At 39.3% G+C, this 21,649-nt stretch overlaps 1 pseudogene; it reads left to right on the forward strand.

The window, feature by feature from the left end:
* The first annotated feature begins 1,469 nt into the window (after positions 1-1,469).
* Positions 1,470-1,991, forward strand: LOC139005662 (peptidyl-prolyl cis-trans isomerase A pseudogene; annotated as a pseudogene).
* The last annotated feature ends 19,658 nt before the right edge of the window (positions 1,992-21,649 follow it).

The following is a 21,649-nucleotide window of genomic DNA, read 5'->3' on the forward strand; positions in this document are numbered from 1 at the left end:
TTGAAGTTATTGGCATTTATTTATTCATCAATTCCCCAGTTCAAAATGTACAGCTTGCGAGCCTAGGAGTCTCTGTGCACTCAAGGAGCATCCTGCATAGGAGGATACATGCAGAGAAGTTATTGCAATATCGAGTCAAACTGCAAAATAGAGCTCTGTACTGATGGTGACAGATCTTGTCCCTTCTCTAGTTAGCACCTCCTGGTGCTCTGCTTCTGCTGAAAGTCCATTTTCCATATTAGATTACACATGGCTCTCTGTGATCTCAGCCTCGTTTGCCTGTCTTGTTACTGTTATTGTCACTATAACCCAGGCACACTGACATTTCTTCTTTGTCTCCTCCTTGTCCACATCCTGGACCTCTCCCTCCTCCCCTTGTACCTCCTCTTCTCCTTTTTCTCTTTCTCCTCCTTCTGTTTTGATTAAATGTAACTCTTCCTTTTCTCAGTGATGTGGATCATAATACAAATTATGGAAGCATTCTCATCTTTACCTAGATAGATGACCCTACTTCTGAATCTTCTCATGGTTAGTAATCAACTCAAATATCATCTCCCAAAAAGATTCTTTTATATATAGCCTTTTGCTCTCCATCCATTATCATATTCCCTCTCTTAATTTCTTCTATTATAGTTAAAATCCTATGAGAGGATTATATCTATCATCTATCTATCATCTGATCTACCTATCACCTATCTCAATGAACTGTCAAATAGTATCTGTCTGTCCACTGAAATGTAAACTTGATAGGATCAATACCCTATCTAGAATGTCCACAGCTATATCACTACTGTCTAGAACAGTGCTTGGCTCTGAGTAGGTAATCAATAAATATTTGTTAAATAAATGAATATGTAATATTTAAAAACAATGCTCTGCATCCCCAGTGCCAATTATAGTACCTTTTAATCATAGGTGCTCAATAAATATTTAGCAAATGATTGAACTCTATTTCTAGAATATTCATAAAAGATGAGTCACCATTTCAGGTTAGATAGAAATATGAGAGACAGACAGACAAAAGTTAAACAGACATGACAGGGAGATGAAAAAAACGTATTTAGAAATATAGAGCCTGAATGATTTATATAACTGGGAGCTGTATATTAACAATATAGCTCAGTCCTCTAGACTGATTTCAGCATAAAACAGTGGTGGGTAATGGACTATTGTGTTAGAGAATTAGTTAGGAAAGATGAATGTAGAAGATGTTCTAGTACATAATGAAAGTAAATTTGGATGTTGTATGTTAGACAACAAAGATTAACAAACAAGTAAGAAACAGAGGAGAGTGATAAGGAGTTGTTATTTGTGTTTTTATTTAATATTTCCCCCCTCAGGAAGAAGCTGAAAAGATAATTTTACTGGAAGTGTTGAGGAGAATGTGGCTAGAGGAAGGGAAGACAAGGAAGACAATTAGAAGTCTACTGGCTTTGCAGACGCCGCCCCGAAGCTGCCCGTGACCAGCCATGGTGAACCCCACCATGTACTTCAACATCGCCGCCAACGGGAGCCCCTGGGCCGCGTCTCCTTCGAGCTGTTTGCGGACAAGGTTCCAAAGACGGCAGAAAACTTCCATGCTCTGAGCACTGGGGAGAAGGGATTTGGTTATAAAGGTTCCTGCTTTCACAGAATGATTCCGAGACTTATGTGCCAGGGTGGTGACTTCACACGCCACAGTGGCACAGGCGGCAAGTTCGTCCATGGGGAGAAACTTGAGGATGAGAACTTCGTCCTGAAACATACAGGTCCTGGCATCTTGTCCATGGCAAATGCTGGACCGAACACAAACGACTCCCACTTTTTCATCTGCACGGCCAAGACTGAGTGGTTGGATGGCAAGCATGTGGTCTTCGGCCGGGTGAAGGAAGGCATGGATATTGTGACAGCCATGGAGCGCTTTGGGTCCAGGGATGGCAAGACCAGCAAGAAGATCACCATTGCTGACTGTGGGCAACTCTAATAAGTTTGACTTGTGTTTTATTTTAACCACCAGGCCATTCCTTCTGTAGCTCAGGAGAACACCCCTTCACTCCGATTTGCTTGGAATGTTCTATAATCTTTGTGCTCTTGCCAGTTTATTGGGTTCCATAATTTCCCTACCCTTTCCCAGTCTAGCTGGATTGCAGAGTTAAATTTATGAGTATGAAATAAAAACTAAACAGTTGAAAAAAAAAAGAAGTCTACTATAACAGTCAAAGGAAAAGATGGTGAAGGCCTGAACTGAGGCATTGTTAGAGAGGAGGACTTGCATTTGAGACATATTACTGAGGTAACATTAATAAAATATAGAGAACCTATTGTGAAATAACATAAGGAGAAAATAGTCAAAGATGAAGCCCATGAATATGGTTAAGTTCCTGGGTATATGATTTAGCAAAGAAAGAAAAATATTTAGAGGATAAAGGATAATAAGACTGATCTTGACAATTTAGAGTTTGAGTATCTGTTGTGATTTCAAAATAAGGGTGTCCAGATAACCAGTAGGTACTGGACATGCTAGAAATTAGATTCCATGTGAATAGAAACAGTGTCTCTTTGACTGCAACCCAGCCTCATGCATAGCTCCTGAAATAAAATATGGGTTCAATAAGTAATTGTTGGGTGCAATTATTAATAGGAAATTTTGCAGGGAGAGATAAGATAATGTCAGCAGATCAATTATACCTTAAAAATGTCTGTATCTTTATTTATGTCCACCATCTCTTACAAATGGTAATTGTAGATCTAATATTTGGTAAAAATAAATTAAAGAATAATTTTATTAAGTTACTGTATAAAACTTACTTTACTATTTATACATAGTAAAATTACTTTCTGGATAAAAGAAATTCTAAATTTTAATATTAGTAAATTTTGTCAGATGCCACCATACAATGTATAATTTATCATTCACTTTTACATAAAAATTTAAGAACACAATTAAATGTTCCCTAACTCTGAATATTTTTGTATTTGATATGGATAAAATTTCTTCCTAATGACATGAAAAGACACATTAATGTGTAATCTAAACAACAGAAAGAGGTTACTTTTACAACTTTTTACCTATATTACAGAAGGGGCTTGTTGCTCAAATATTGAGGATATCTTTTTATGGGAGCCATCCTTTTTTTCATCCAGACATTTTCAACAGGCTTAAAACATGAGCTGAATCAACTTTTCATAGGTCATTGAAAGAACACAGAAAATAAAAATTTATGGGAATAAAGCAAATATGTAAACTCAATGTTGTAAAAAATAAAATTTATTCTTAAGAATCTTTTAGTTCACTTCTACACCCCATATCTACAAATCTAAGAGTGAAAGGCATTTTTATTTATACCAGCCTTCTGAAGAAATGCCAATGAGAAAAATAATAGCTCAGTCAGAAAGAATGTTGCAAACAGAAAGCTACAAAGTAAAATTCAATCAATGACCCTAGGTTGTGTTTTTCCTTTGTCACACAAAGTCCAGAAAAGTGTTGCCAAAGAGCATTTTGGGTGAGAGGAAAAAGTCCAGACTTTCTTGCCCAACCAAAAAAATCATAATACCAGTCTGTACAATAAACAGTTGTTGGAAATTCATGACTTATTGATTCAATTATTATTAATTTAATAGCAATAACCTACTAACCATTTTATTGAATAGAGGAAATGGCCAAAATACAGATGTCTTATTTTACTTTATACTTGCCAATCTTCAAATTTGCCTTGTATTCTATGTAGATATAATGCAAGAGTGCTATTATAGAAGATACTTTAAAATAAAAATACAAGTATACCAACCAATTAAAAAGCATTCATTATAGCAGTGGTTCTAAACCTTGGCTACACATTAGAATCATCTGGGAATCTTTGTAAAATTCTTATTTCTGGGCCTCATCCTCTGGAAATTATGTTTCTTTGTTATGGGGTGAGGCCACAACATTAGTAACAAAGAAACAGAATTTCCGGAGGATGAAGCCCAGAAATCAGGATTTTAAAAAGATTCCCGGGTGATTCTAATGTGCAGCCAAGGTTGAGAATCACTGCATTATAGGATCATTTAATCATGTGTTTTACTAACAGATTTCAATGAATTAAAGCACCTAAACTATCCTCTTCTTGAGCTTTGTTGTTCTTCAGCAGGATGGGGAATAGAGTGGGCCATTTGTGCAGGTAGAAAGGGTAGACCTTAACTCACATATTTTTGGAAGAAGACATGAAAGCAGCCACTGCTGATTTAAACTATATCAGAATTAGAAATTATACAAGGAAAAACTGATGGATGCATTTATCTATCCTATCTAGTAATAGACAAACATGGTAATTAACCATACCTCTGCTATGCTTCCCATTGGCTAATCAGCAGGATATGCAAATTAACTGCCAACCAAGATGGCAGTCCACAGCAAGGCAGCTGAAGCGAGCAGGAGGCTTGCTTGCTCCAGTGATGGAGGAAGCCAAGGTTCCCTGCCTGCTGCGGCTGGGCTCTGAGCTGCACTTTAAGCAACAATGTTGCAATTATAGAAGCTAAACAAATACTAGATACCTGCTTTCAGCCAGCCTGCCTCGGAGCTGGAGCCACAACAAAGTTTCAATTACAGAAGGTAAATAAATCCCAGAATAAAAAGAAAAAAAGGAGAGACTGGGAGCTTCAGTTGCAGGCTTGGCCTGCCTGAAAACAGCCCTCAGCCCCTCATCCAGGCTGGCCAGGCACCCCAGTGGGGACCCCCACCCTGAAGGGGGTTCGGGCAGCCTGAAAACAGCCATCAGCCCCTCATCCAGGCTGGCCAGGCACCCCAGTGGGGACCCCCACCCGGAAGGGGGTGCGGGCAGCCTGAAAACAGTCATCAGCCCCTCATCTAGGCTGGCCAGGCACCCAAGAGGGACCCCCACCCTGATCTGGGACACACTTCAGCGCAAACCAGCCGGCCCCCACCCGTGCACCAGGCCTCTATCCTATATAGTAAAAGGGTAATATGCAAACTGACCCTAACAGCAGAAAGACTGGGAATGACTGGTCACTATGACACACACTGACCACCAGGGGGCAGATGCTCAATGCAGGAGCTGGCCCCTGGTGGTCAGTGTGCTCTCACATGGAGGAGCTCTGCTCAGCCACAAGTCAGGCTGATGGCTGCCAGTACAGCGGTGGTGGTGGGAGCCTCTCCTGCCTTCTTAGCAGTGCTAAGGATGTCCGACTGCAGCTTAGGCCTGCTCCCCACTGGCAAGTGGACATCCCCCAAGGGCTGCTGGGCTGCCAGAGGGATGTCTGATTGCCAGCTTAGGCTCAATCCCCTGGGGAGCAGGCCTCAGCCAGCAGATGGTCATCCCCCGAGAGGTCCCAGACTGTGAGAGGGCACAGGCTGGGCTGAGGGACCTCCCCCCCGCCGAGGGCACAAATTTTTGTGCACTGGGCCTCTAGTATATATAAAAGCCCAGTGACCGGAATTGTGGAATGACCAGAATTATTGGTGGCTATGACAAAAACTGCGCAGCCTACCAGCCTGATCCAGGCCCCAATCATCCCCCAACACCCTGATCGGGGGCAGGGTTGGCTGCCAAACACCTACAGCCCTTCTCCTATGCCGGCCCGGCCCTCAATCGGTCCCCAACAACCTGATCAGGGGTGGGCCCAGCCAGCCAACCACCCACAGCCCCCTCCCCACACCGGCCTGTCCCTATGGACCCCCATTGGGTTGGGTGGGCTGGCTTTCCCCACCTGAGCATGAATTCGTGCACTGGGTCTCTGCTATTTTTATAAACAAAAAGAGTGAACATACCCTATGGTGACCCATTCCACTCCTGGGTATACTTTACAGAAACAAGTGCTTTCTGTACCAGGAAACATACATAAGAAAGATCATAAGAAAACCTGTTTACTGGAAGTATATTGGTTGAATAATGTGTGCTATGATCAACAATGGAATAGTATGCAGCAATAAACATGAGTTAAGAAAACAGTTGCAATCAATGATATTGCTAATGCATATGGCATAAAGTAAAAAAATATATATGAAATGACATTTACTGTATGATTTCATGTATATAAAAATTTAAAAACTGAGAAAATTTAGGATAATTTAGAAATAAGTAATTGGATAGTAACTGCTATGGACTATGTTTGTAACTCCCCAAAATTCATATGCAGAAACCCTAATGCCCAATGTGATGCTATTTGAATATGGGCCTTTGTAAGGTCATTAAATCATGGGAGTGAAGCCCTCATGGTGGGGTTAGTGCCCTTATAAGAAGAGATAGGAGCAAGAGCTTGCTTGTTCTCATTGCTCTCTGTCATGTGGTGGGGAGAATGAGAAGAGAGATGTCTGCAAACCAGGAAATAGGCTCTCACCAAGACCTGACTCTGCCAGCACCTTGATCTTGGACTTACCAGCCTCCAGAACTGTGAGAAATAAATGTCTGTTGTGGAAAACATCCAGTCTATGGTAATTTGTTATAGCAGCCCAAACAGTCCCCTGAAATGTGAAGTAAGAGATTGTAAACAAGGTAAGTCAGGGAGTAGTTTTAGAGGAAGGGCTAGTTATTAGGAAGAGACATATGGGGGGAGGGGTTTTGATTTACTGGCAATATTCTATTCCTTGATCTCTCTGGTAGGTATATAGTTGGACATTTTACAATAATTTATTGGGCAGTACACTTGTGGTTTTATGTATCCTTCCTCCTGTGTGTTACACTTCACAATAGATCTGCTTGCAAACAAAAAGGAAGACCAAAAAGGAAATGAGAATAGGATAGTTTTACAGGTAATATTTAAGGGTAGGAGGAGTAAGTACATGGATTAGACTCAAATATGATAAAGTAGAACTGAAAATGACCTGGGTGTGTTGTCCATCAGTGGGCAGTCTTATCTTGCCAGGATGTGCTCAGTCTATTACTTGGCACATAAGTTAGTTAGCTAGAATATAATGTATGCTACAAATTACCTGGGAGCTAAATGTAGAGTCCTTGTAAGACACATGGCAAGCAAATGTAAAGCAAATTAGTTACTTGTCTAAAATTATTGAAAAAAAAAAAGGATTATAACAAGAAAGGAAAGCAAGTTAAAAGAAAAATGGCTAATTTTTAAAAAGTTAACAATAACATTGAGTCAAAACTAATTATTGTAGTTTACCTTTAAAACAAAAGGGTACTTATAATGCCCTTAATTTACAATGTTTAAATATTTATGAGTTATTTCTAAGAATCCAATTATCTTCAAATACCACCTACATATTTTTGCAATTATGGATTGTTAATAGCACAGATATCCCAGTGGTCAACACTTCTTAAATATCTAAATAGGGAGAGAAAAAATGTTACAGATTGATATCTTACTAGGATGTTTTATTTCTTGTTATTAGTAAAACAAATTTCCAAAATTTCTTAGTGTTCAGGTTTATTTTCTGTTGTATGAAACAATCTACCAAAATAATTCCTCTGAATAATGAGGCCATGTAAGAAATGTGCCTCCTTCTTATTACTTATACATTACTGAAGGTAAGTAATATGTTTCTAAATAGTATGCATCCATGAAACTGCTTAGTGACTTGTGACAATAAAAGTACAATTAGGAAGGAAGCCAATGAGGTGTTTGTCTCTATAGCTAAAGTGAAAATAAGAGTTTAAACCAGCAATTTCAGCTGCTGTGCCACAGGATTTTTAAAACATGCAATATCTGACTATTTAGTCAGGGACACTAAGCTCTTTTCCTTTAGATTGTCAAATAAAATAATGACAGCAGCCAACACAACTATAGCCGTCCGATGTGAATGAGCCAACACTATATGTATTTTTGTTAAATAAACCAAATTATATTTTTGGTGTGCCATAGAATTTTAGTAATTAATTTATGTGTGCCATGAAATGAAAAATGTTGAAAATCACTGGTTTAGGCAATTAGTTGCTTAATTCAAGTATTCAAACTATTTTTGCTTCAATCACCTAGATAATCAAAAATCAAGTTGCTGGGAATTTTGCCTAAATTTTCTAAGCAGTTTGTTCCATCTTTAAATGGATTTGGCAAAATAAATGTAATATCTGAATTTTATGGTGTTATTATTTATTGGGAAAGCGGTGGAACTTGCTATTCTCAGCACTCATATACCAGAGTGCTCTGGATTAAATGAGTTACTTACATTATCTTCTGTTCTTTGCCTCTACTACTTGTCCCTCCTTTGTTCTTCTCTTTCTCTCTTATTTCTAACACATTTTACCCAAACACACATGTTCTTCAACTAACTCCTCCAAGAAAAGTAGGTCACTGACATCTGTTTCATCACATGTTTGGAGGTATGCACACCTTGGTGGAAGAGTGGGAGTTAGTAACGACTGTCTGAAGAATCTAGAAGTATTAGAGGCAAAAGCTTGTTGGACTTAGAAAGAGAAAAAAAGTAACCTTCAGATGATGGATATCATGATATCATGAAACATCAGTAAGACATTCATTCTAGACAGAATGTAGTAATGTTTGTAGCACAGGGGCAGACAGAATACAAAGCAGAAATGTCAATAGCTGATCACAGAGAGAAGTAGAGGCTTCTGATTAAACTGTGTGGAATTCCTGGTTTGTTCAATAGGTTGCCACTAAAATTCTTTATGTGGCAAAGAGACATATTCAGAGTTTTGAGAGAATTGCAGAGGCAGTAAGGAGAACGGACTAAAATGGACAGCAAAGAGTGACAGAGAAGCCAATTAGAAGATGGTTTAAATAGCCCAGGCTTGAAATAAATCAATGGCAACAGTTATAGAGCAAAGAGCACAGATTTTTAGAATAATTCTGAGACATAATAAAAATAGTAACATATTGGTTATGGAAGATCTTCCAGAGGAAGTGTATATAAGCAAGAAAAGCAGAGTGGGGGAAAATAGCAGCATCTGTAATAGTGTCAACAATAAATATAAAGTTTAAAAAAAAGGAAAGAAGGAAAAAAAAATACATACCTATAAAGTGAATGGGTTAAATATCTATACTAATAAAGAGCTAATATGCTAATGAGCAGGACGCCTTAATGAGTAACGACCAGGTCATTAGCATATTAGCTGGGGCATTGCTCCAGAGATGGGGCGGAAGCGGGGAGGCACCCAGAGAAGGTGGGACCAGCCCGAGGTGACTGGAGGGACCGAGGTCAGGGCTTGAAGTGGCCAAAAAGGCCAGAGGGCTTGGGGGCTGGGCCAGGGCACTGGAGCTCTGCTTGGACGGGTTCGGGTGTCAAGGCAGAGCTGCAGGTAGGTGGGTGGCACTGCTTGATATCACGCGCTGGGCTCCTAGTCTTAATATAAAATGGCATATTATTATCAGTCTTAAGTATATAAAATAGCAACATTTATTCGCTGTTTATATTTATTGGAATTCTTGGCAAAACTAATCACAATTTTTAATGGATTATATATATGAAAAATTTTGCAGTACTTTGATGTAGACATACATACCTTTTCAAAATAAAAAATTTTGAAATTTTGAGTGATCAGAGGAAATGAGAACTTCTCTTCCAGACAAACAACTTCTAAGCTCTTACATCTCAGTACAAGTAGAATATATGTTGTGAACACTATCTAACACACACCTATTCTTTTGTATTTATACAGTTTCCCTACTATTGTGCTCATTTTAGGTAGTATTATTTCACATATTTATCTTGGCATCTTTTGAAACAAACATAGTGCCTGGTGCTAATATTATTTATTGAATAGCTAGGCTATTAAAATACATATTAACAGTTTTGCCAGACTATTCATAACTCTTAGATAGTATACTAACAAAAACACAATCCTAGGCAAATAAAGAAATGTGACCTCTAAACTTCCTAATAAATTGTTTTAACATTATTATTTTAGATGTGTGGTTTTAAATAATTTGTTTAGACTTCTTTTCTATTTAGTAATCAAAATTATAGTGTGGCTTTAATATCCCAGTTAATTCTAGACTTGATATAGTTATTACCTCATAAACAGGAACCACCCTTTCATTGTCATTTAATTCCTGTGGTGCCTATACTAGAAATGTTTCAATTATAAATAAAAGTTGTTGCTGATCAGAGCACAAAGAACTTTGCAGGACAAAAATTCAATAACTAATGAATGACCCAAATGCTAGCTAAATTTCCCTAAGGAGCAATCCTTCGCATAAAGCTAGCTAAAGAACTCATGTCTTTTTCATATTGTACCTATATTCCATAGAAGAATATTGATTTGTACATTAAATCTCAGAGAGCCTGACCTCCTTATAACACTGCATGTGTGTTCCCATCTGAAGTGCCACTGAGAGGGCTGTGCCCTTGAATCATTCTCTCTACTTGCTCAGGCTCTCCTTGAGAATAAACACACATCCATATTTATGATATGGTTTCATTCATTTAGGAGTCAAAAATAGCTGCATAATAAAAGCAATAATGTGTTTTAAAATGAATAGCAAATCGCATCATCTTTAATACGAATGCATGCTGTGAACCCTAATTCTCCAAGCTTTTCTGGAAGCAGCCTGCTCTCATCATCCCCATAAGATAAGACAGTTAACTTTATGCCTACTGACCTGGATTTAGGAACATGGGATTTAAGAAACACTACATGGAGATAGTCCTATATTCAGCTCTGAATTATGCTATTTTGCCTCTGGAAGTTGTACATAGTGGCATATTTTCAGGAAAGTATGGAAACTGAATCCAACCTTAGTTAGAAATGTGAACTTGGTCATTTTTATATTTAGTTCCCTTTCTTCCATAGTATGGAACTTTGATTCCACATCTCTTTCTGCCATAAGCGTACAATGCACCAAGCTCTCTCTTTCTGTGATTTCCTTAATCTCATTTACGTGCAATTAATGAAAATTAATTAATGGAAAGTTTTATATGCTTTCACAAAGTTATTTTATCTAATACAAGCAAAGCCTTATTAACAAAATAAACATAAATAGTGGAATTTGTCTTCAGGGCCATATATATAGGATACACATATGGTAGTAAGCTACTCTCAAATAATTATACATATTTAGACATATACCCTAATAATTGCCTTATTGGATTCCATTATCTCCCAGAATCTTTCAGACCTCAGAGAGGACTCAATGTTTCCTCTAAGAGCTCTCACCTGATTAGTCAGGGGCACTAAATTAAATTTTTCTTGTTAACTCAAAACCAATTGATTTAAGACTTTAATTGTGTTGGCAAAATTACTCACTTTTCCTATATTTCACTGGCTAGAAGGAAATCACTGGTCTCACATTCAATAGGAGGGCACAACAGAGCATGAGCAGGAGATGGTGACCATGGGGGATCATCTTATATTAATGCCTTCCACAGAGGCAGAGCCAACAGAAATTCCCAATAGCTTAGAAAAATGGTTGGAAGTAAAATAGGGTCAATATACAACTCTTAACTTTTTGCCTGACCAGAAGGAAAGATGGAGAGTAATTCCATTTACTGAGATGAGGTTACTAGGGGAAGAAGATATATCAGTGGTTCTCAACCTTCCTAATGCCGCGACCCTTTAATACAGTTCCTCATGTTGTGGTGACCCCCAGACAAGTTGTTTGTCTGGAAGAGAAGTTCTCATTTCCTCTGATCACTCAAAATTTCAAAATTTTTTGATTTTGAAAAGGTAAGTATGTCTACATCAAAGTATTGCAAAATTTTTCATATATATAATCCATTAAAAAATTGTGATTAGTTTTGCCAAGAATTCCAATAAATATAAAATTATTTTGGTTGCTACTTCATAACTGTAATTTTCCTACTGTCATGAATCATAATGTAAATATCTGATATGCTATATGTGTTTTCCGATGGTCGCAACCCACAGGTTGAGAACCACTATATTATAAATGTATCTAGAGGACGGGGGAAATGAAGTAATTTGTTTTGGACATGTTAAGTTTAAAATATCAATTAGACTTAAATTGTGGTACTAAGCAGATCATTCACCATTCAAGTCTAGAGCCCAGAGGAGTTGAAAAGGAGGGTTATCCATTTGAGGTACATAGTATAGGTAATAGTTATAGCCACGTACCTGGATAAGCTCTCTTATGAGAATGCCACCTAGAGAGAAAAGGACTGAAGTCTGGGGACTGACACACTCCCAAGTGTAGAGATATGAAAGAGGAGACAGAGCTAGTTCAGGAAAATGGGCTTGAACATCCAGTGCGTTCTGAGGAAGGTAATCATAAATAATTATACTGGAAACCAAAACTAATAAATTTTTCAGAGTAGAATGAGTAACTAATTGTTAAGTGATCAAAAACAATGGGATTTCATATTGGCCTTAGATATGGCAAGCTCATGGTGATTGGTTATTGGAACATGTAGGATGTAAGCGTAAGTGTGGTTGAATTGGCTTTAATAGGGAATGGAAGATGATGTAGTATAGATCTAGTGCAGCCGTGGGAAAACTACGGCCTGCGGGCCGGATCCAGCCTGTTTGAAATGAATAAAACTAAAAAAGAAAAAGACCGTACCCTTTTATGTAATGATGTTTACTTTGAATTTATATTAGTTCACACAAACACTCCATCCATGCTTTTGTTCCGGCCCTCCGGTCCATTTTAAGAACCCATTGTGGCCCTCGAGTCAAAAAGTTTGCCCACCCCTGATCTAGTGGGATTCAATGAGGTGTTTTTCTTCTTTTATTATTATTGTTTTTATATGTGACTAGTAGCCCTGCACACGAATCCACGTGCGAGTAGCTCACTGCTGCTTGCCTCAGCTGGCCACCCCACCCACTGCCACTGGTAGTTCTCCTCTGCTCATAGCTCATTGCCCCACCCTCCTGTAGCTCTCTGCCTGCTGCCCCGCCCTCTTGTAGCTCTTCCCACTCCTAGCTCGTTGCCCCACCCTCCTGTAGCTCTCCCTGCTCCTAGCTCGCTGCCCTGCCCTCCTGTAGATCTCCACCACTTGTAGATCGGTGGTGACATTATGGCGTCCCAGCTAATTTGCATATTCATCTATTATTATATTAGATTATTACAGTATTTTTTTATCCTGTGGAAGTGAACTACAGTGAGGCCTTGACTTACGGGTTTAATTCGTTCCGTGACGGAGCTTGTAACTCAAATTACTCGTATGTCAAATCAAAAAGTGAGCGAGTGAGACACGTGATGCTGGGCTGATGTTGTGGTGTTCACTGTGACGTTCGCTGCGCCAACTAGGGGTTGGGTATCTGAAGCTGGCTCGTAACCCAAATTTTAGCTCGCAACTCAAAGCAAAAATTTGGCCGAGAGACTGCTCGTATCTCTAAAAATGCGTTAGTCGGGACACTCATAAGTCAAGGCCCCACTGTATTACAGAGAAGAGTGTGTACTTACATAGTGGACAGAAAATTGTACCCATTGAAAAAGCAGGAGAGTTGTACTTTAGATAAGAACAAGGAGAATTTATCCAGTGAAATATTAGGAAATACCAACAACATGGCAGAGATGAAAGGCAAACCAGAAGCATGGTAATGGGCACCACGTGGAGTAAGCTGAGTTGTGTTGTCTATGCACATGATTAATGATTTATAATTTGTTTTTTAAGGTTATTTCCTATAACATGAAAATCTACACTTTTGTGACCAGAAGTAATACTTTAATTTTTCAGTCATTTACATTAGAGATTAAGGAAGATGTTTTGAAATAAACCAGTCTCTCTCTCTCTTTTTTTTTTTTACTCTACTGGTACAAATTCTAAGCCAGCCTCTGTATCAGGGCACCTCTGACATAATTCACCTGAGGTATGAAAAGTGCTTTCTAGATTTTGCATTGATTACAAAAATGAGTAAATATACTGTTTCTTATCTCATAGAAATACAACTTCATAGTGAAATAAAACATATATAATGACTCAATACAAATCAGATGAAGGTACTATATCTATCATAATTTTAATAAATTTATCACAGCCTTTATTTCCTATTTATGATCTTTCTCATTCATTTTTTCTTTATGTATACATTTGTCTTTAATAAAATCCTAAGTTAATGGCAAACTTTGATGGAGATTTTAATTCATATTATTTTATTTAAATAACTAGGGGCCAGTGCACAAATTTGTGCACCTTGAAAGGAACTGTGAGCCGCAAGGCTGTGGTGGGCACAGGGGTAGGTCTCGGCCCATCCTCTGTGCCCCTGCCCAGCCCCTCTCGCCACAGATCCCAGTACCCTGTCTGCTGGCAGCCCTACTCCTGCCGCTGCCGCTCCCACACTCTGACAGCGCAGGCTCTGCTCACACCCCCTGATGGTGCGGAGCAATTGGGGCCAGTGCTAGCAGTGGATGCGAGTGGTGGCTGCTGCCCCAATCACCCCTCAAGAGCAGGAGGAGGTGGAGAAGCCCTCAGAGGCGATCAGGGCCATCAGCCATCTCTCACACCCACTGATGGCACCAAGTGGTTGGGATCAATGCTGGAAGCCGGCAGCGGGTGCAAGCAGGGATGGTGCCAGCAATGGGTGCAAGCGGGGCCGACACCAACAGGAGGTGTGAGCGCAAAGAATTTTCAGTAGCCACCAGAGGCTCACCCCAATGACAGTGACCAGCACCCTGCCTTGGTCTGGCGCCCTCGCTCACCTGCTCCACCATCCCACCATGGCCAACGCCCACCATGTTCCACGCGTGCTCAGTGGTGGTCAGCGCGCGTCATAGCGACTGGTTGTTCTGCCGTTTGGTTTCTTTGCATATTAGCCTTTCATTATATAGGATTACTATAAAGTATTATAAGGTAAGATTAAATCTAAAAAAATATAAACAATACAAATAGTAATTTTCATGTTTATAATTTCACATATATTTCTCTTTCCATATCATGCTTTGTCTTATTACCTTGTCTATTTTATTTGATTTTTAAGAGTTACAATAATATAATATATTTGGATGTATATTTAAACACTAAGGTTATGAAGTTACTAGATTTGATTTGGGTGTTTTGTTATTCTAGGTGAACAGATTCATTTTAATTATTTTTTGACAATCAATACATGGTGGATGAAATGAGGGAAAAAATTTGATATTTGTTTACCTTACTTTTCAGAGAGAAATAATTTCTGTTACCATGCCTTCTCTACTTATATTTTACCAAATTAAAATATTAATGCTCAGAGAACAAATTGGACCCTGTTATTAAATTAAGCATCACAATGAGGTAGAATTGAAAGGAAAGTGTGTATTGTCAGTTGGCATTTCGAATTGCTAAGCTCTGATGACATTCCAGATAGCAAAAACATTCAAATTTAGAGCGATGTGGAAACAATGTATTTCTAGCAAGTGTGACCTAAATTCATGTGTTTGTTGAAAACTCTAAATAAATATATTTTACTGTAATTTTATTTTTTTGTGCAAAAGTTATCTTTTGAGCAGAGGACCAGATCTTAAAGATTACTTAAAAATATTGTGTCACTTAACTCTTTGGTAGAAAGTGACAAACATTGACTCTGCCAACTTAACCATAAAAAATCCTAAAAATATTGTAGGTTTATTGGGAAGATAAAATGAGAAACAGTATGCAAAAGCAATCATCATTGCTTCACAAGTGCTCAGTAAACATTAGTTCTGAATACCAATACCTGTTAGATGAGCGAGTCTGGCATTGTGAGGTGGTGGGAAGGGAGAATAGAAAGGGGAAGGCTCCAGCCAATCCTGCTGAGAGACTATCACAAAACCTCAGACAATTTGATTCTAAAGACAGATGCCATTAAATTAAAATTTAACAAGATATACAAACTGAATGGATATGAAAGTTTTAAGAAGAAATGGTCAGAGAAAATAATACTAATGTTTTATTGAGACAATAGCCTGTTCAAAACCCAGTAATTGTCTACTCTGAAATGTCTGCTAGGTTTAATGGAATAGAATATCAATCTCCTAATATCTAGAGAAGCCATATGGCAATCACATAAGAAAGCCTGAATTTTAAAGTACGGGTATGACTCTACTGAAGTTCCCAGAAGGCTTTGCTCTGTGTGCACTTGACTAATCTTAAATTACTCTAATATTTTCCAAAGATTTTAGTATTTCACTCAATAGATTGGCCCAAGACAGAATTACACAATGTAGTAAGTCCCTACCCTTTCTGGGCTTCAGTGAAGCAGGAAAGAAGGAAAAACTTTAGTGATTTTTAAATACATGCTTTAACCTCAAGTTGAGAGTCTTTGGGAGTGTGATGATATGCCCAAATCCATTCTAACCATACAGATTATAATGTATGTCTCTGTCTGCCATAACTCATAAGTTATATTTTTCTCCATACCTTATTTAAATAGTTTCCAACTCATTCATTTTCCCCATCTAATTGTGGCTAATACATAGAATAGACCCAGTCTTCTACTATTCCTAAACATTCAGTAAGGTAAAAACTTAAAAACTGTTCTTAATAGTTATTCATAATAAATCTTTCTTAGTTCTGATTCTTTGAAAAGTGTGCAACTAAATAATATTAAATTCATTAGTCTATGAAAAAAATAATCAAATATGCTGCTGCCACTTTATTCAGTATTATTTATATACTAGTGGCCCGGTGCATGAAATTCATGCACATTAAAAGGGAATTAATTAGAAGAAATATTTTAATATTGCTATTTGCCCTTTCCCTATAATAGAAGTGCCAGAGATGAAAGAAAATTAGTAAAATGTATATGAAAATCTTTCTCCTGTCAGAGTCTGGGGCACACTGTGGGATCCAGAATCAAGTCCCCGCCCACCGACGGCACCTCAGAATCATGCGAGACCCAGACCTGGCCGGCCCTACCCCCATCAAGCCCCACCAGACGGGGAGTACAACCTCAGGTCCCTCATCAAGCCTTGCTGGGTGGGAGTTGCAGCCTCGGGGACCCCGGCACATGCTGGGTGGGGGGCACAGCCTCAGGTCCCCTGGCACACCTTCAGGTCCCCTGGCCCGGCACCAGGGCAGGGGGAATGCTTTGAGGTCCCCCGTCAAGCCCTGCTGAGCAGGGGGCACAGCGTGAGGTCCCCTGACCTGGCACCAAGGCAGGGGGTGTGACCTCAGGTCCCCCGTCAAGCCCTGCCAGGTGGGGGGCATGGCCTGAGGTCCTCTGTCAAGCCCCGCTGGGCAGGGAGTGTGGCCTAAGGTCCTCAGTCAAGCCTTGCAAGCCAGGGGGCATGGCCTGAGGTCCCCCAGCCTGGGCTGGGGCGGGGTGCACCTTGACATCCCCATCAAGCCTCGCCGGGTAGGAGATGTGTCCTGAGGTCCCCCATCAAGCCCTGCTGGGCAGGGGGTGCGGCTTCAAGTCCCACCCCCCCGCCCGGACTGGCACTACACAGCCTCAGGTCCCTGCTGATCACTTATTATGGCTCATAACGGAAATCCACCTCCTCTGTGGGGGTAGCCATCTTGTGATGGTGTTATGGAGTAAAGGTCAATTTCCATATTATATAGGATTATTTCTTTGTAAATAGCCACATTAATTTAATTCACTTCTTCATTTAGGTCATTAGTTTGCTTCTTATAAGTATTTGATAAGTGTCTAATCTCTTTGGTTTCCCCAGAATTTAGTTAAAACATGAGTGCTACCATGATGAAATGGAGGTGTAAGTATTCAGTGAAGACTAAGCATTTTATTAGTGAGTGATAGCTCTGAAACAATACTGCTCTAATTAACTAAATAGTGTTGCCTTATGTTTTCCTGAATCTATGTGACATATTGAGAACCATCTGGCTTTATCACGAAAGGGCACTTTTCTAATAAAAAAAGAAAAAATCACTAAAAAAATATGTCTTTATTGCAAAATTTTAAAGCATAGTAAATTCTATGGGAAAAAATAATCATTATGTTATGAAATTCCTTCCTGTCATTTGCCTAAGTGATTAAGAAAAAAAAAAAACTTTTAAGGTAATTACTACTTTTAACAGCTATAAAAATAGTCTGCTTTTAAAAATTAAATAATTACTCATAATTTGAGGTTTCTAAACAAAGCTACACATAATTACTACATTGGAACATTATAATTAAGACAACACTTTAATTTAAAAAGTTTAAATAATGACAACTGGCCCCATAACATAATATTCTTGTTCTGAAAATACTAAACTTCAGTGAATCCAGGGGACAGTGTGGAACATGGTGGGTGTCAGCGACGCAGTGCAGGCAGCGGGCAGCAGTGGAGGGGCTGCAGGCTCCAATGGGCTCCAACGAGAGAGGGACTGCAGCAGGATGGTGGAGCAGCTGAGCAGACGACTCCAGGCCAAGGTGGGTGCAAGTGGGGGTGCAATTGCCCCGCCAATCGCCCCTCAGACAAAGACCAGCGGGGGCGGGGTTGCCGCCCGGCTCCCAGGCAATGAGGGAGCCAGGCAGGGGCCTGCTCCTGACTGATGGCCCTACAGGCGGGATGGTGAAGCAGGTGAGGGGGCTGCACCAGGCCATGGCGGGGTGCTAGGCGGGGCTGTCGGGTTGCAAGGCTGGGGACGTGAGCTGGGGTCCCATCCCCTCAGGCCACCCCCAGGGACCCCACCCATGCACTGGGCCTCTAGTTATAGGATAGAAGGGTTTATGGTTGAGAGGGGCCATATCAGTACACTGGTATTTCATATCTCATCTTGGTTGTTTGTTAGCTTTGTGATAATTCATTGAGCTGTACATTTATGTTTTGTGCATTTTTCCATATATGTATTATATTCATTAAAATTAAATAAATGACCAAAGGCATAAAACCTTTCAAAACAGGTATGATAATTTGGAAGATATCAGGGCTAGAACAAATTCTGAAGTTGTGCCTATTTAATTTTATTTTTTGAGACAGAATAGGAAGAAAGAAACCAGGGCTACAAGAGGAGGAAGTGGTTCCCACAGTGAAAGTAGCCAATCTTTTGCACCAGTAAGAAATAAAATAATGCATAGGGAAGTATTATGACCCAAAGTCCCCCCATGGACCTGAGATTAATTGATTAGTTGATTATTTTTTCTGTGAATATATTCCTCACCACCTCCACCCTCCAATTTGCAAAGGGGAAGAAAAATTTCAGCATCCAAAACATAATAAAAAAATATTTTTGCTCGTGGTACAAATAGAAGATGTTTGGTGTTCATTTAATTTTTTCTTTCCTCCTCTTTCAAATATTCATCAACTCCCTTCCTACTTTTTTTTTTTAATTGTTGGCACTATTACATATGTCCCCATTTCTTCCAGCCCCTTTCCCACCTCTAGCCAAACCCTGTCCACCCTCCCCTCTGGCCTTTATCACACTATTGTCTGTGTCAATGGGCTATGCATATATGTTCTTTGGTTTATCTCTTCACCTTCTTTCATTTAGTCTCCTCCCTTCCCCCAGCCCATCTGACAGCTGCAAGTCTTTCATGTATCCATGCCTCTGTTGCTATTCATCAGTTTATCAGTTTATTTTGCTCATTAGATTCCACATATAAGTGAGATCATATAGGGTTTGTCTGTCTCTGACTGGCTTATTTCACTTAGCATAATAATCTCCAGGTCCATCCATGCTGTCTCAAAAGGTAAAAGAGGCCAAGCCAGCACGGTTCAGTGGTTGAGGGCTGACCTATGAATCAGGAGGTTAGGACGCATGCCCGGGTTGCAGGCTTGATCCTCAACCTGGGGTGTGCAGGAGGCAGCCAAACAATGATTCCCTCTCATCATTGCTGTTTCTATCTCTCTCTCTCCCTCTCCCTTCCTCTGTGAAATCAATAAAAATATATTTTTTAAAAAGGGTAAAAGAGTTTCTTCTTTTTTTACAGCCACATAGTATTCCATTGTATAAATGTATCACATCTTTTTTATCAAGTTATTTACAGATGGGCAGTAGGGCTGTTTCCAGATCTTAGCTATTTTTTAAATTGTGCTTCTTGAAACATGAGTGCATCTATTCTTTCTGATTGGTGTTTCAGGATTCTTAGGATATTTTCTCAGAAGTGGGATTGCTGGGTCAAAAGGCAGTTCAGTTCCATTTTTAATTTTTTAAAGAAATCCCATACTATTTTCCACATTCTCTTTTAAAAATTAGTTATATCGAATGTCCTTCCATTCTGAAAGTGATAGACATTGAGGTGTTTTCTTAAATTGGTTATGGATTGAGTTTTTATTATTATGCCAGATTCACTTTATTTTTTATTCCAGATATGCTTGCCTGTTGTCCTGAGAGGCCTTAGCCAGAATAATCCTTCTATTTGCTCAGGCCATTGTAGAAGCCAAAAAGCCACAGCTGCTTTCTGAGTTGCTGCAGCCACCACCGAAGTCAGAGCCTGCACAGGCTGTGCCAGCTGACAGGAGACTGCTCTGCTTTCTCTCCCACCCGCTGCACACAGGAGCTCTGGCTTCTTCAGAGGGTGCCGGGAGGACTGTGCAACAGCACACACAGTGCCAGGGACGCAATGTGGCTTGGGGTGACTCTGAACAAGTGGGAAGGGACTCTAAGGCCAGCCTGAAACTTGATAGTTCTGTAATACCTTGCTGGGGCCATGCTGCTGGACTGAGAAAACAGATGGGTTTACTGGGAAGCTGCAGCCAGCTGGTTACACATTACCCTATATTTGCTCTTTCCTGCCTTTCTCTCTGATTTTTCAATCAATTTCCCAGGATCACATACCTTCAATAAATCATTATCATGTGAGCTTGGCTTCAGGCACTGTTTTTTTAGGGAACCCAGGATGAGTCCGTCATCCATTCTGTTTTCCCCCAGCCTCTCCTCTCAATATTGACAACAGGGTTAATGGGTAGAGGCTGTTAGGTTAAAATGGAGGTTTTCTGATTTAGAAGCCAGTTAATCTATATAGTGATAAAACAGTGACATTTTTATTCTTTATCTCATAAATCATCCATATTAGGTAAGTGAGCTAAATGATTCAGCCAATTATAAAAAATAAATATTTTAAAAAATCACTGAAAGGAAAATAAATTCCTAGTGTTTGGTAAACAATTACTATAGAATTAAATGCATGAATAATGAATGTTATAGCTACATCTTTTTTTCTTGCTGGTTACATGTTTCTTAGTAGTTCAACATTATCATTAAACCTAAATTATCATATTGTAAAACATAATGTATTACATTACATGCACTATTTTGGGCTTAACCTCATTTACTAGACAACCTTGAATGAAGGCCTTAACTACATGATTTTTATTGTATGGTCTTTTTAAAGCTTCATAGAGCATTAAGAAAATATGCTGACCCATCAAAGGAAGGTGACATAAAGATCAGTGACAGCCCACTGGCATTCAGTCATTTATCAAAGGCTGACAAATTACTGATAATTTGTATTGATTCACCAGCTGGCTTAGTGAACTGAAAAGCCAAATCCAAATACACACTGAACTGGAATTGAAAACTTGACTGCTTTCATCAAATCAAAGTCAAGTTATATTTTACCTTATTTCTATACTTTCAGTTCTGCTTTTTTAGTAAGTTAAACAAAATCCTTGGTATAAGTGCTGTAGCTACAACTAAGTTTTTGTTCTTAGGAACCAAAGTTTTACTGAGAGTTTTACAAAGTTGCAGGAGCATCCAGCTTTTTATTTTCAAATGGAACCTTTCTACAAGGGTCACAGTCCAATTGCCTGAAGCCAGCACAAATTTACTTGTTTAAGCGTAATTTCAAAATATACCTCTTGAAATTTGTGTTGCTTTTCAACACATGCTATGAGTTAATAGACTTAACATATTCCTTTGTAGACTGGAAAAAAGCTCATATGTTTTTACCAATAAACTATCATTTCATATGTGCTATAAAAATGTAAATAAAATAGTCCCCCTTATCTCTGGGGG

The sequence above is a fragment of the Myotis yumanensis genome, unplaced genomic scaffold, assembly GCF_028538775.1.
Source record: "Myotis yumanensis isolate MYYU_CA2020_CCGP unplaced genomic scaffold, mMyoYum1.0.hap1 SCAF_1, whole genome shotgun sequence".
NCBI lineage: Eukaryota > Metazoa > Chordata > Mammalia > Chiroptera > Vespertilionidae > Myotis > Myotis yumanensis.